The sequence below is a fragment of the Pipistrellus kuhlii genome, unplaced genomic scaffold, assembly GCF_014108245.1.
Source record: "Pipistrellus kuhlii isolate mPipKuh1 unplaced genomic scaffold, mPipKuh1.p scaffold_m20_p_18, whole genome shotgun sequence".
Lineage (NCBI taxonomy): Eukaryota > Metazoa > Chordata > Mammalia > Chiroptera > Vespertilionidae > Pipistrellus > Pipistrellus kuhlii.
Window position 1 is genome coordinate 11,939,755 of NW_023425493.1, and position 16,307 is coordinate 11,956,061.

The window sequence follows — 16,307 nt, forward strand, 5'->3', positions numbered from 1 at the left end:
GGTGACAACTCTAAGCATAGGAAAGGCTGTTAGGTTGACAATGGTCGGTCACTGTTCTTCAGCTCTACTGAGAGGCAAACATGGAAGTTGGGTTTAACTCACTGGAGCTCTGATAGGGCAAATTAAGACCTTGTGGTGGGTGGTGAAAAGATAACTCTTGCACTCTCTTCTGGAAATCTCCTATCTGGAAAACTCATGTGGTTCCACATGAAGGCAGAGGCCAGTCCGTGAGTCTGTTCCCCAGATCCCTTTCTCGTCTTCAGTAACAGAGTCATAAATGCAGCTTGGGACATTTTCACTCTTCTTTCCAACACTTATCTTTTTTTTTTTTTTTAATATATTTTATTGATTTTTCTTACAGAGAGGAAGGGAGAGAGATAGAGAGCTAGAAACGTCAATGAGAGAGAAACATCGACCAGCTGCCTCCTGCACAACCCCTACCAAGGATGTGCCCGCAACCAATGTACATGCTCTTGACCGGAATCGAACCTGGGACCTTTCAGTCCGCAGACTGACACTCTACTGCTGAGCCAAACCGGTTTCGGCACCAACACTTATCTCTTAGGTGAGCAGGTAGTGACAGTAATTCCAAGTCAGCATGCCATAAACATTGCTCCTAACCCTTTGTGAAACCAACTTTGAGAAGCTGCATTGATTATATTGCTTTTTCAACCTCCCTAGAGAATTCTTGGCATTGACACTACTGTATTAACGAAGACGTTTGCTTGCTCCCATCAGAAACCCCACTTGAACTAGTTTAGGCAAAAGAGGAATTGTATTAGCTAATAGAATCCAAGGAAAGGTTGGGCATCCAAACACAGCAAAGGTCAAGGATAGGAGCTAGGCCTTGGGAACCACAAGGAGCAAGGACCTCAGTGCCAGGCCTTTGTCTCTGCCTCTCATTCGTGTTTCTCATGAATGGTTGCTTCCTTCTCTTTCACTGCGACAGGCTGACTCCACTTTCCATGGCCATATTTTTTTTATCTGACAGTCTCCATCCCAAGTTAGGAAATCCCAGGGGAGGGCCAGTACGCTGGGCCATCTAAGAACATGACAATTCCAACCGGAACACATTGTTTGGCTAAGAAGAGAAGCATGTTCCTGAAGACTGGGAGGTATTTGCCGAGACAAGGATATCCCCCACCCTCTCCTTAGAAGTAATGAGTTTGAAGAGAAGACACTGAACAATGAAATGATGAGTGAAATCCCGAGGGAGTCAAAATAAAAATCCTGAGCATGGGAGGTGCCTGACTAGGGACATCTTTTTTTACAGTGATTGACATCCTGAGCTGAGGGCGGAGGGGTTGCAACTAGTAAATCTGTCCTTGACCGGGCCCCCAAAGAGGCACACCTGGCTATTTTAGGATCTGAGACAAGTTTCCAAAACTGTGCTCCCCCTTTCCCAGCCCACTCTTCAGAGAACTAAGCCATGGGGGTAACAATCCTGTAATTTTAACTGTATTTATAAATCCCTGATCCTTTATGCAGAGCTTTTTTTCCTACTCTGTGCTTAGTTTGAATGTTGCTATTTTCACAAAGGAAGTCAGAGGAAAGAGGCTATAATTATAGGTCAAACACCAGCTCCGGAAGCAGGGAAGGCAGCAGAGCGCCTGTGGCTCCCTGCCCTCTTCCGGGTTGCACCCTGGACATTTCCCCCTTTCCTTGGGCCTAGGTCAGGGCTTTGTGTCTTTATCCTCATATCTTTTCTCCCTTTTGTTTGCCAGTCCAGCATATCACGAGACAAAAAGGGAAAGTTTGAGCTAAAAGCCAACAAATTAAAACCGCACGTTGCTTGGGCAGGCCTGCCTCTTGGAGATAATTCAAGTGGAAAAGAAAAGGAAAAAAAAAAAAATTTCAGGTCATTGGCCTTTTTAAACAGACCGCCGGCAATATTTACTCCTCCTGAAATAGCACAGTCACATGAAATAAAACCGTGTTTGGTAAAGCCTGCAAAACAAAAGGACAATTTACAGGCTGGCATGCCCACTGAGGGCCCTCTGTGTGCAGCCGGCTCGGGGCCTCTGCTCCCTGGCCACCTTCTGCCCAAGGCCTCTAGGAGATCCATCAGAGTCAAGGTCAGGTTGCCTTGGAGACCCTCCCAGACTTTTTTTTACCCTCAAATAACTTTGAAAGATAGCCAGAGAATTGACAACAGCGCTGCGACAAGGTTGTGGCAAATGTGACCTCCATCATAGAACCCGGGCCTGGGAAGCGCAGGATGTGGATGTCCTGGGAGCAGCTACCAGTGGTGCCCATCAGCCTCCAGCATACTCAAATCTGTTTCCTGTCTCTCCTTTACCTTTTGCTTCTTTCTTAAAAAAAAATAAATAAATAAATAAAAATTAATTGATTTTAGAGAGGAAGGGAGAGAGAGAGAGATCAAAACATCAATGACAAGAGAGAATCATTGGTTGGCTATCTCCTGCAGGCCCCACACTGGGGATCAAGCCCACAACTCAGGAAATCGAACCATGACCTTCTGGTTTGTAGGCTGACACTCAACCACTGAGCTACACTGGCCAGGCTACCTCTTACTTCTTTATCTGTTACCCACCCACCCACTCAGTTCCAATTCCTTCATTTTGCCTCTCACCCTTTCTTCTATTCACCTTTTGTCTTCTCTTCTCTACCTTTTAATTCTGCTCAGGCTCCTCATGGACCTTTATTGCTAAGTCTTGCTGTATGCCCTGAACAGGAGTCTGGTGGCAGGTTAATGAGTGTGATCTCACAGGCCAGGTCTGCAGTCCAGGTAACTCCCAATGAGACCCAGACTCTCTGAGGACTCAGGGAACTTTCTCAGCCTCCCTCTTTGAAACTTGTCAGTTGCCCAGGATTCCTTTAAAAAATAAAAAAGCTATTAAAAAAATAATTTGCTATTTGTGAACACATTATGTTTCTCAAAGCCCTTCCACATTCATTGATTGAATCTTTACATCAACCTTGGGGGGGGGGGGGGGCAAAGCCATTGAGGAAATGGAAAAATAGAGATTCAGACATATGCCCAACACAATCGGAGAACCGTTCTCTGTTCCCTCAGCTTCTGTGCACATAGAAAAAGAAGCAAGTGCCGCCCATTCCGGATGTCAGGGAGGGACTCTTCTAGCATCCATGGTGAGAAGTAAGTTAGCCTGAGTCCCTGGTTTATCAAATGTGGACCACTGACTTTGTCACCTGGAACCTGAGAAAGTCAATGTCCCTGAGTGTCTAAGTTTCCTTCCTTTACAGCCACAATGTAGCACATACTGCCTTCATTTCCCTTTGCACTTGCCCAGGTCTGTAGAGTAAGTGTGGAAGAGTAAGACAGATGTGTACAATGTCCTCCATCTTTTCAAGCATTTAATGTTTGCAATAAAAATTACCTTTAGGGCTTCAATGAAGTCTGTCCACTGACCTGTTCATTGGATCAATCAATCCCTCTATCAGAGTATATCCTTCAACAAATATTGAGTCTCAGTACCGAGTTACATGCTAGCTTCTGATGTTTGTGGGGAAAGGAGACCTGGAGAAAGAGAGTGTAGCAGAGCCTCTGTGTGTACATTTCTGACAGGCAGCACCGTTGTCTCTTTGTCCAAGGACTGCTCTCTGGCTGCAAGGATGTCCTTCACCTGGGGTCCTTGAGAGCTGCAGGGCCTGGACCACACACACCTGGGGAGCAGGCCTCCACCGATGACTGTCAGGTGCAGCTTCAAACACCCCACCCGGAGGCCTGACGTGCGCTGTTGCTCCCCTGTGGGCCGAGCTGCGGTTACCCCTGTGGGACTTCACTTGGGATCACTCCCTTTTTTAGCGTCCATGCTACTTTCCCACACCTCTACTGGTATTTCCTGGGAACACATCCTCAGAAATCTCTGTCACTCCGATTCTCATGGTTGGATGTGCGTGTTTTGTCCTGGGCTCCTTCCCACCCTGGTCTCTAGGGTCAGAGTGAATGAGAGAGATGGGGAAGCTGACAACCAGGCCCTCCTCCAGGTGCCAGAGAGGGGTGTAGCTACAAGCTGAGGGTGAGGGGACAGGGCAGCACTCAGGCAGGGAGGAAGACCATGTCCCCAAGTCTGTGCAGGGTATAGTTCAAGTGTGAGGAGGGAAGGACAGATGGGAACTGAGTGTCTTGACACCTTAGGACAGGGGTGGGAAACATTCGTCCTGGGAAATCGTTTGGTCTGGCCCTGCCAAGGCATGAGGGTGAGTTAATTAAACGTTTGACCAAATATAGCAGGTTCATTTTTTTCCTTTTTTCAAATTTATTGGGGTGACATTGATGAATAAAGTTACATAAGTTTTAAGTATGCAATTCTATATTACATCATCTGGATGTTGCAATCTGTGTTTACCACCCAAAGTCAAAACTCTTTCTGTCACCATATTTTGATCCCCATGTCTTTACTTCCCCCTTCCTCCCTCCCTTTCCCCTCTGGTAACTATCATACTGTTGTCTAGCTATGAGTTTTTTTGTTTTGTTTTAAAAAAATATTGTCTATCATTTTTTTAATTATATATTTATTGATTGATTTTAGAGAGGAAGGAGAGGGAGAGCTTGGAACATCAATGTTGAGAGAGAATCATTGATCAGCTGCCTTCAGCATATCCCCCACAGAGTATCAAGCCTGCAACCCACAACCCGGGCATGTGCCCTTGGTCAGAATCAAACCCAGGACCCTTCAGTCCACAGGCGAATACTCTACCTGCACAGCCAAACCAGCTAGAGCTATCTATGAGTTTTTAGCAGGTTAATTTTTTTAAATTTTTATTGATTTTGTACAGAGAGGAAGGGAGAGAGATAGAGAGCTAGAAACATCGATGAGAGAGAGAAACATCCACCAGATGCCTTCTGCACACCCCCCACCGGGGATGTGCCCACAACCAAGGTACATGCCCTTGACCGGAATCAAACCCAGGACCTTTCAGTCCGCAGACCGATGCTCTACCACTGAGCCAAACCGGTTTCGGCAAGTAGGTTAATTTTTAAATTGATGATTTTGTATGGACTTCAAATGCTGTTATAAATATCCAAATGGCCCTTGTCAGAGAAAGGTTCCCCACCCCTGCCTTAGGGGCTGAAGGCAGGAGAGGTAGCAGCTGTGGGACTCTTCTCCCAAGTGGCTTCTGGGGAGCAGATGTTCATGAATAGACTTGTACCTGAGCACAGGGGACCACCATCTGGATGCCCAGAAAGAACTGAGAAAAGGAATGAAGTATTGATATATGCTACATAGATGATCCTTGAAAACATGCTAAGTAAACAATCCCAGACACAAAAGGCCATATAGTACATAACTCCACTTACATGAATTATTCAGAACAGGCAAATCCATAGGGACAGAAAGAATATTGGTTGCCCTTACCAGTTTGGGTCAGTGGATAGAGCATTGGCCTGTGGACCCAAAGATCCCGGGTCCAATTCCGGTCAAGGGCATGTACCTTGGTTGCGGGCACATACCCAGTAGGGAGTGTGCAGGAGGCAGCTGAAAGATGTTTCTCTCTCATCAGTGTTTCTAACTCTATCCCTCTCTCTTCCTCTCTGTAAAAAATCAATAAAATATATATTTTAAAAAGGAATAGTGGTGACAGAGGTCTGGAGAGTGTTTGCTTAAGGGCACAGGTGGTTGTTTTTTTTGTTTGTTTATGGTGGTTTTTTTGTGTGTGTTTTTGTTTTGTTTTGTTTTGTTTGTTTGTTTGTTTTGTGTGTGTGTGTGTGTGATGACAATGCTCTGGAATTAGATAGTGATGATGGTTGCCAAAACTTGTGAATATACTTAAAACCACTAAATTGTATACTTTAAAATAGTAAATTGTGAGGCATATCTAAATAAAGGAAAGAGAACAGACTGGGAAACTTTGGGGTAGTGGAAGGAGGGGCTGAGGTCCTGATTCACCAGGGCTGCAAGTTAGTTATTAATGTTGTGCCCCTTCCTCGTTTGGCTGGTGGTGGTTGGGATGCTTAGTGTGATACAAGTGTTGGAGGAGGTCTGGCTGTACAGACTGTGTGTGGTACAACCTTTACGGTGACCCTGCTCGGTTACACATTTCTGTACATTTCTTCAACACGTGGGATCTCTCTCCACTGCCCAAGACAGAAAGCTGCAGACCTTTTTCAATGGTTTCATGAGTGCCCATCCTATTTCCCTAACTGCCATGTAAACTTTCTTTTTAGGGAATTAGCGATTCCCTCTTCTTGTCCTGCTCTAGGCTGAGCACCCATGGGTGGCCCTTAACCCTGTGACCTCTCCCTGCTGACTCGAAAGTGAATATAGATCCAGGGCCCGGCGCCAGAGCCCACCCTGTGTGAGTTTTCAGCCCTGGACAGGCCTCTGCTCTCTTTGCTGCTAATCTTTCCAGATTCTTCTCAGAGGGTCAGGTTGGTTCACCGGTCCAGAGCTTTCCACATTTCTGTCCTGATACTCGGCACCATTTGCTCCCATCGCCAGGAAAGCAGGCTTGATCTATGGAAGACATGGGACTCCTTCCTGCTTTTTCTGGGTGACAATACACTTCAAACCGGAGCAGGATGTCTCTGTGTCTTTGATATTAAATTCCAGCAAAATTGAGGTCTAAGCACCAAAGCCAGTTCAAGCCACTACAAGTTTTATTTTTCAGAGGAGAAAAAGGAACTTCCAATTAAAGTGTATAATTTAGCTCCCTCCATCCAGTTCCTCCTGCATTTCCTAAATGTACCGGATTAAAAAGAAACCATTTTGACAGCGATTAGTTAGGTCCCTTGTGCTCTAAAAACCAGTTAACTTCCCAATCGTTCTTTGTGTGTGAGAAAGACTCGGGCAGCCGGGCCTGCACTTCATAAGGGGTCTGTCTCCAGACACCCAGGTTGGGTGTTTACTTGAGAGCTTGGATGAACAGGAATGTCACTTCCCTGTTCCAGAGCTGGCAGAGTGCCCGCCCCACTCTGCTGGCTAAGAGCCAGAGATGGCCTGAGGTCTACACGTGCTCTCTGCAGGCACGTCCTCAGTGCCCCTGAGGCTGGGGCACATCTGGACTCAGGTTCCTGGGGGAGTATGCATGTTTGTGTGCTTTATGTGTGTGTCTGTGGGGTTTGCACATGCATAGTACAGGTTGGAGTGTTTGTGTGTATGTGCGTGTGTGTGTATTTTGGGAGTTGAAATAACTAAGTGTATATAAAAATCAATATGTATTGTAAAACAGTCCAACAATAAAGAAAATATGAGTAAAAAAGCCCACTCAGTATCACACACACACACACACACACACACACATGCACACATAATTTTCCATAAGTGGTATCAAACAGTATCCTGAAGGACTGTTTTAAAAATTATTAATAATAATGATGATGATAGACAGTTACTGACTCCTAGCTATGTGTCGGCAGGCACCATGCTGATATCTTTTAATGTTCATGGCTATTCTATGAGGTAGATACTATAAATATCCCCATTTTACAGATGAGGAGACTACACTGTTGGGAAGGTAAATAAGGTTAGCCTCCAGTTGAGTGGCCACAAAGCTAGTAAAGGTGCAGAACCTGGATTTGAACTCATCTGCCTAAGGGACTCTTCTCTTGAGCACAGAGCCCAAGAACAGTAGACAAAAGAAGCTGACAAGAGTCTTAGAATTCATTCATTCATTTTGTTGTTGTTGTTGTTGTTGTTCAACATTAACTGAGTGCCTAACATGGGCTAGGTCAGTGGTTGGCAAACTGTGGCGCCGCGGTTTGCCGCTCTGTTGACTAATGAGTTTGCCGACCACTGCGTAGTCATGGTTATGACTTCAGGTTAAAGACATTAGTACATTATTAAAATGTTTTTTAAGTGTTTTTCCCTAAGGCAGTGGTCGGCAAACTCATTAGTCAACAGAGCCGCAGTTTGCCGACCCCTGGGGGCTAAAAACAAGAGTAAGACACAAATCTTTAGACTCAAAGTCTTTTGAGAGAGACAGATGTGTACATAAATCCTCCCAACTAAGAGTAATGAGTCAAGTTACAAAAACAAAGGGGAAGCCCTTCCTGCCACCTGGGAAGTTGAGGAGATGACTGTCTCACTGAGTCTCAAAAAAAAGAAAAGGAGCCGAAACTGGTTTGGCTCAGCGGTAGAGCGTCGGTCTGTGGACTGAAGGGTCCCAGGTTCTATTCTGGTCAAGGGCATGTACATTGGTTGCGGGCACGTCCCCGGTGGGAGGTGTGCAGGAGGCAGCTGGTCGATGTTTCTCTCTCATCGATGTTTCTGGCTCTCTATCTCTCTCCCTTCCTCTCTGTAAGAAAATCAATAAAAATATATTATAAAAAGAAAAAAGAAAAGGAGAAGTTATTTGCTGGAGATTTAAGGTGGGGAAGAGAGACGAGGGAAAGCCACTTCAGACTGAGCAGACAGCGTGTGCAAAGGGACTGGAAATCTCAAGTGTGGGTGTGGCTGCAGGTAGAGACCAGGAAAGGGAGGCTTGCAGATGAGAATGCAAATTAAAGGGTCTGGAAACTCCACTGAGTGGTTTGGCCTTCACTGTACAGGCACAGGGGAGCTTCTGGGGTGTCTGATCACAGTGGTGTTTTACAGAAACAGCCAGACAGCATTCTGGAGGAAGGTTAGGAGTGGAGGGGACTGGGAGCAGGGAAAGTAGTTGTACATAGAGACAGGAAAGCATCACCTGAGGAAGGAGCCTGGAGCTCAGAGGTCTGAGCTATCTCTCCCTGGTACACAGTTCTGCAGACAGTAGAGCTTAATAAATTCTCTTCAGCAAGTATTTATTGAGGAGCTGGTATGTGAAAAATTCTTAATAACACTGAAGCCAAACACACACACACACACACACACACACACACACACACGCACGCACACACACAGACTTTCTCTTTGGAAGTTTGTATGTACATATACAAAAGCTAGGTCAAAGGCAGGAAAAGGCAAGGTATAAGGGTTGGAATAAGTAGTCTATAAATTATACCACGAAGATGTAATCAGTCAAATCCAGAATGTGGTGCTTTCTACAGGGCAGTTAACCTGGTTTTGTTTATTTTGTCAATGACATAGGGGAAAAAATGGAGGAAGGACTATTTCTAGTTTAAAAGAAGTTAAAAGAGACCTCACAGGTATAACCAAATATGATGACTAAGGGGATCTTGTTTGGATCCTGAGTACAACACACCTAACTCTAAAAATGGGGTTTTTTTTAGACAGTTTGGGAAACTTGAATATAGACTAAGAAATAAGTGATAGGAAGAAATTATTTTCAGTTTTGTTAGGTATGATAATGGCATTGTTGCTATGAAAGAAAATGTCCTTTTTAAGATGCATGCTGAGGTATTTGGGAATAAATGGACATAATGTCAACAGTTTGCTTTGAAATGGTCCACTCACCCATCTCCCTCCAAAGAAGGTGGAGGGAAGACAGACAAAATAAACTGTGACAAACTCGATGGCTATCAGAGCTAGCAAATGGGTTCATGAGGGGGTTTTTATGTATGTTCGGAAATCTTCACAGTAGAAGTTTTTGGCTTTGCCATTCATGTTTTAATGAGTCGTGTGGACACGGATGGTGGAGCAGTTCAGCACAGGGTGCAAGTGGAAAGAGCTAGAATGATTTGTGGAAATGGAGCTGGGCACTCACTCCCTTCCTTCCTCCTTCCCTCCCCCTCTCCCTTCCTCTGAGTGAGCATCCCCCTCCCACCAAGCAGAGGGCAGAATTAAAGCCAGCCTGGCGGGAGGGAGCAGAGGGTGTCTTTGGGGAGTGGGGAGAATGCTTAAGGAAGGGGGGCAGGGAAATGAGGGGAATGCCAGCAGGGTGTCTGGCTGGACTTCGCACTGCAGGCAGTGATGAGGCTGCTGTGCAGAGAAGGGAGTGATGAAATCTGGGCTCTGGGTGGATGAATTTCAACATTCTGGGCATCGTGGAGTGAGTGGGGGAGGTCTGGGGGGGGGGGGCATGTTACCGAGAGGTTCAGGCATGAGGAAGTGATAAAGACTTGAACTGTAGAGGAGTGACAGTGATGAGGGGCCAGCGGAGTGACATTTCAGATGAATCAGGAATCAGTCAAATCTGTTGGTGACTGTTTACGAAGCCAGCAGGTGCGAGTCAAAGATTAACCTGAACTAGGTAAATGGTGGTGCTGTTTAATAGAAATGAGGAAACCGAGCTGATTTTGGAGATGAGGATGAAGGGTTGATTTCAAATGTGTAAAATCTGAGGTGCGCACAGACAACCGAACCACAGTACTTCAGACTGTTTTAAACCATAGGCCATTTCATGGGGCGGTGAGGAGACCTAAAGTCAAATAAACTGTTTAAATCTTTCACTTCTGCCTCCCATCCCTCAAATAAAGCCAGGCTAATAAAGTTTAGAGACTAAAGTCTGAAAAAGAACTTGGGCCCTGGCCAGTGTTGCTAAATGGTTAGAACGTTGGCCTACGCACCTAAGGGTCTCGGGTTCGATTCCTGGTCAAGGGCATGTACCTGGGTTGCAGGATCCATCCTTGACCCCAGTAGGGCCACATTCAGGAGGCAACCACAACCAATTGATGTATCTCTCACCGATGTTTCTATCTATCCATCTATCTCCCCTTCCTTGTATCTCTTCCACTCTCTAAAAATCAATGGGGAAAAAAATCCTTGAGTGAGGATTAACAACAAAAAATAATAATAATTTGGGAAATGCTCTGAGCGTTTGAGCAGAGATAAGAGGTGAAACCATGGGGGAGGGGGTACTTCCAAGGTGCTGAAGAAACCTTGCTTTTGAAATCTTGCTCTGCTGTGAGTTTTGCTTCCTGTTTGTGATAACAGAACCTTCCCAGGGTTCCGTGGGGCACGGCTCTGGTGGGTGATTCAGTGTGCACTGAGCTGCACCTCGGTTGGGTAGCTGATGGCTGCAGGACACGAGGCGTTCCCTGAGGGCTCCAGCCCCAGGAGACAGCGTGTTCTTGTGGGGATGACCTCCCAGGTCCATGCCCCGCAGAACTGAGGGACTGTTCTGTCATGGCTATTTAATTACTGGGCAAACAAACAAGAAAAAAAAAAAAAAAAGTCACACGGGGCAGGGTTTCAAGAGCAGAATTACTTCAGCCGCCTGTGGAAATAACACCAGGTTGTGCAACGGACTTTTAGGGTGAAAAAGGCACATTAGGTCTTGATCTGACAGTCTGACCATTTGTAAACTACAGCCCACTTTTCCTTTTGGGAGCTGCAGATAGACCACCACCCCCCCCCCAAAAAAAAAAAAAATCCAAGAAGGTCTGATATTTTGTGACACCTTAGAAGCCTTGTGTTGGTTTCTCTTTCTCATCCTTCAGTTCCAGAAAATGACACCAAGAAGCCAATAAAACACAAAGTGGTTTATTTTTTTATTTTTCACAACCGCCTTCCTTCCTGCTAAAACTCTCTCAAACTTTGCCCATCCCCTCTTCTTTACCTCACCCTCTTCCCCACCACAAACCTACTTCCTCCCCAGAGTCCTAGGCCGCCCACTGACACCCCGTTTTTTCCTGCCCCTCATCTCCTGCTGCTCCTCCTGCTGCTCCTCCCGCAGCTGCCAGCTCAGGGGTCATGCCCAGGCAGCCTGATCCTGGCCGAGATTCTTACCTCACTCAGCAACCCTGGACAGAGCTGGCACCGTCGCGCTGGGTCACCTTGGGAGAAGGCAGGCAGAAGTGCCTGGGGATGTGGCCTGAGAGCACAGCAGACCTGAGCCCTACCTTGCTGTAATAATTTTAAATGTGACTTCCTGATATTACTGTTCTCCATAATATTACTTTATAAAGAAGAGCTACCACTGAGTGAACCTAACTAAAGGCCAAGCACAGTGCTGAACGCCTTATGTGCCTTTTCTCATTTAAACCCCCTGCAAAGCAGGTGCTGTCGCCATCCCCCTTTTAAATATAAGGAAATACAGTTTAGAGAAGTTAAGCAACCTGCCCAAGACCAGATAGCAAACAAGTGGCAGCGATGGAATACAGATTCAGATGTGTCTACTTCTCAATGCCCCGCTCTTAACCATCATGATACACTGCTTGAAAGGCAGTTAGCTCAACTTATTTCCACCTGCTGAAGTGGGTTAGACCATCTCCACCAGGAAGCCATTTTGGAGAGGAGTCTGGTCACCAGAAATCTGGGGTCAGGCTGTCCCAAAAGCCACAGGGACCTGAACTGGTCATCTGTAGGATAGCTTGCTCTTTCTCAAGTTTGCTGTCACCAAGCTCCAGTTTGGCCAGGCCTCTGGGCCCACATCCTACTTGGGTGAATGGCAATAGAGCCAAGGTCACAAATCTAATTTCTTTGTAGACCAATTCATTTCCATCCATCCTGTGGTCACAGATAGTACTTCTAACTTTGGTCAGCACTTCTAAAGCGTGGACCACTGGATGAGAACAAAAGTGGTTTAACACAACTTCTGTTTTTTTAATTAATAAATAAAACATATACCTTATTGATAGATGGCCAAGAGTTCCAATTTTATGGAAAGACAGCTTTCTATTTGCAACAGAGACCTAGAATTTTAGTGAATCCCAATCCCTGTAAAGCTTAGCTCCCCCAAAAGGTATAGTGGAAAATTGTAGCAGTGTTCCTACCAATTGTGTCATTGTTATCATCTTTTGTTTCATTGTTTTGAGTTTGTGGAGGTCATGATACACTACCTCCAGATCAGATATTCCTGAGACAGATGTGAAATCTCTTAGTAACAGAATCGGGCTTAGAAACAGCACCAGGTTCTATATACAGTGAAAATTAATAACTGCAGGAAAAGTTATACAAATTGGCCTCTTGCAGTGATGGCTGCAGACTGTAAGATTCGGAATTGTCCCAAACAGGCTTTGGGCCAGTGAAGGAGGCATACAGCATGCAGTAGGCCTAATGGAGACCCATGGCTTTCTGCAAAACTTTGACCTGAGTGTAGGAGACAAGGCAACACACCCATGTTTGCAAAAATAGACACAGAAACATCCACCCAAAAATATAGCCCACTTGATGAGGGGGGCAGAGACATGAACAGAAAAGAACCAAGTAGGTTTAACAGGGAACAGATTTCTAAAAGAGGGAGAACATGGAGCTTGGAGTTGAAGAGTCCAATTCTAGATGGAGAGAAAAATGTGAGTGTGGGTGGATGAAGGGCCCTAGTCAGAGAGTACCTGAGGAGCTTAAGGATTGTGCCCAGGAGAGAACTGGAGACAAAGCCAGCTATATTCTATCACAGCATGCCAATGATAGATCGTTGGATAGTTCCACCCCAATCTAATCTAATTAATCAGCTCATCAACATTTATTGAGCTTCCATAAATGATTAGCTTGTACAAGACACCAGAAATACAGTGATGGTTGATATACAGCCTTACCTCTAAAGGGCTTATGGTTTAATCTAGTCAGGGATACAGTATCCTGGAATGAAGACTAAGGTAGGGTCCTGGTTGGGTAGCTCAGTTGGTTGGAGCACTGTCCTATCGCACCAAGGTTGCCAGTTTGATCCCCAGTTGGGGTGCACATAGGAGGTAACTAATGAGTGCATGAATGGGTGGAGCAGTGGATTGATCTCTCTCTCTCTCTCTCTCTCTCTCTCTCTCTCTCTCTCTCTCTCTCTCTCTCTCTCTCTCTCTCTCTTTCTCCCTTCCTCCCTAAAAATCAATCAATCAATCAATCAAATTAAAAAAGAAAAGACAGAGGTAGAGATCTGTGTAGGTGCCCAGAGATAACCGAAGAGGGAAACCAAGCTCAAGTGGGTAACAAGAATGGGGTACCTGCTTTGTCTTAGGGAACAAATAGAAATAGAAGGTGAAGAAGGTAAGAAAAGGTATCCTGACAGAATTCAGCATAGACAAAGACATCGAAAGGGGAGTGCACATGGGGAATTACAAGTATTGAGGTGTTTCAGGGAATGTTGAGAAATGAATTTGATGATACTGGGCAGGACCTAATTTGAATGTCAAACCAAGGGTTTAAAGGCAAGCATTCTTGGAATGAAATATTTTAGGTAAGGAAATAATAGTGCGGTTACTAGTCATGGACCTAGGGTGAGAAGACAGCTTTATGGCAAATAACTGCAACACCTCTCCTGAATGCCCACCATTCCTCCCAACACCCTGACTGCCCCAACATCCCCCCCCCCCCCCCCCCTTTTCTACTTGTAGGATTCAGTGCACACAACAGAATATTAGGAAGAACAGCCTGATTCTTCTTTCACTAAGGGACACGAGCAGGCCTAGTTCAGAGCCTAAAGGCCTCCACACGAATTTCTAGAGCTCATTCCAGAGTGGCCTCCAAACGTTTACAGGAGACCGAGAAGTGATTTGCTAGGAAGATGTCTTCCAAAGTATTATAGATATCTCTCACTTGCCATCTCAGGAACAAAGAGTGAGCATATTTGTGACCTTTTTGATACTTGACCTTTTTGATAGGTAGGTAGATAGATAGATAAAGTACTAGTTTTGGTATTGCAGTCATATCCTGCTACCAATGTTGCTCTTTGCAACAGCTACCCTCTCCATTGTGAGAACTTTAAGCTATTTACAGCTGATTATTTTTTTTCTATAAAATAATTAAAATGCCCGTTTGATTTTTAAGATGCAGTGGGTATTGGGAACACAGACTAGCCTTTTAAATGGGGTTGTCTCTTTCAAAACAGGAAGCAGCATTGGCCAACTTCATTAAAAATCAGGATCAGAGAACACTTACTGACTTACTGAGTGCTTAATTATGTAATCAGATTTTGGCGTGGGGGCTGGGATTAAAGTTGGAAAGAAAAAGAAGGAGACTGGTTGTACCTGAGAGAATTAAAAGAGAGCACGAACAAGGAACCAAAATTCCTCTGTCCCTTTCCACGTATGCTGGCCTCTGTTAGTCCTATGTCCTTGAGCCTGGTGGCAAGGTATCCAGATTTGAGATGTCTTACTTCCCTCAGTCCAGTGATTAGTGACCCTATTCCCTGGGGAGGGAGGGTCAGTCCCCTTCCAGTCATGTTTATCATTGGCACATCATGTCTCATGACAACAGTTTAACTTTAGAATAAAAATTTGAGGCAGGAAGGCAATCTGTATTTTTCAAATCCAAATGGGTTAGTACCCAAACTCACACTGAAGTTAGTTCTAAGGCCTGAATCATGCCTCTTCTGATTCCCACCATGCTGGCTCCCCTTCTCCCTTGCCAATTCACCATCACTTTGGAGGCACAAAAATGCAAAACAAACTTGAACCTTGTGTTGAGAGTTAAGCCCATGAGTCATGGTTGAACAACAGCTTCTTTCTCTCCACATTAGCGGTGTTTTTCCTCCACTGTGGCCCAAACAAAAACCAACCAAGTGACATTAACCCATTCGGTAGTTACAGAGTGCCTGTTATGGAGCAAGCACTGTGTTTAGGTTCTATAATGGCCCAGGCAGTAAGGTGTCTTTTCCTGATAGGGAGGTTTCCTAAGTGCAGAGGGCAGGAGAGGAGGGCGCCTGTCCTATTCACTTTGAAGTGGTCAGCCAAGACTAATGCAGAAGGAAGGATTTCCAAACCCCTTAAATACCTGGGTGTGGGGAAGGCTCTGAGGGCAAGAGGAAGGAAGCTCTGGGAATGAGCTGTCTGAGATCGGCAAGAGAACTGAGAGGGATAAAACCTGGGGTGGCTTTCTAAAATTGGATGAGTCCTTTAAACTAGCTCTTTAAAGGACTATGGCAGAAGGAGCTTTGGCTTGAGTTCTAGGACTGCACTGCAGGATGGGTATCCACTTTGCTCCCTCCCTGACCTTTGCTCTGTCCCTGGCTACCATCTTTGCCCTTCTCACATCCCACATCAACTCCGTTCGACCCTTTCACACTTATCTCAAACTTTTGCATAAAACTTTATCTTTTCAGTGACACTCTTTGTTCTTTGTAGAGGATATGTGGATATCTCAAGTTAAAATTCTTTTCCTCCCTAAAATTTTTCCAAATGTTTCCACTTGTTGATCAAACATTTTTTTTTTAAAGCAATTATGTGTTATGGAGAATTCACAAATTATAAAATATTCATCCTAACCTGACCAGGGATTCATACAATAAGTAATACAAGGTAGGATATGATTAAATGCACAAAAGATGTTCAGGAATTTAGAGGAGAGAGAGACACCATACTGGACTGGAGTCCACATTGAGGGCCTCATGGGAAAGTGGGCCTTCAGTCTAGATGCCAAGTAGAACAAGGGAGGCTCCAAGTAAGGAGGGTTTAGGGAACAAATACTCGCAGAGGAGTTTCTCAAAAGAGAATAATAAAAATTACGTTTAACTACAGAGGCCCTTATGGCCCAGATGGTATGGCTCAGTGGTTGAGCACCAACTTATGAACCAGGAATTCAGGGTTCGATTCCCAGTGAGGGCACATACCAGGGTTGTGGACTCAATCCCCG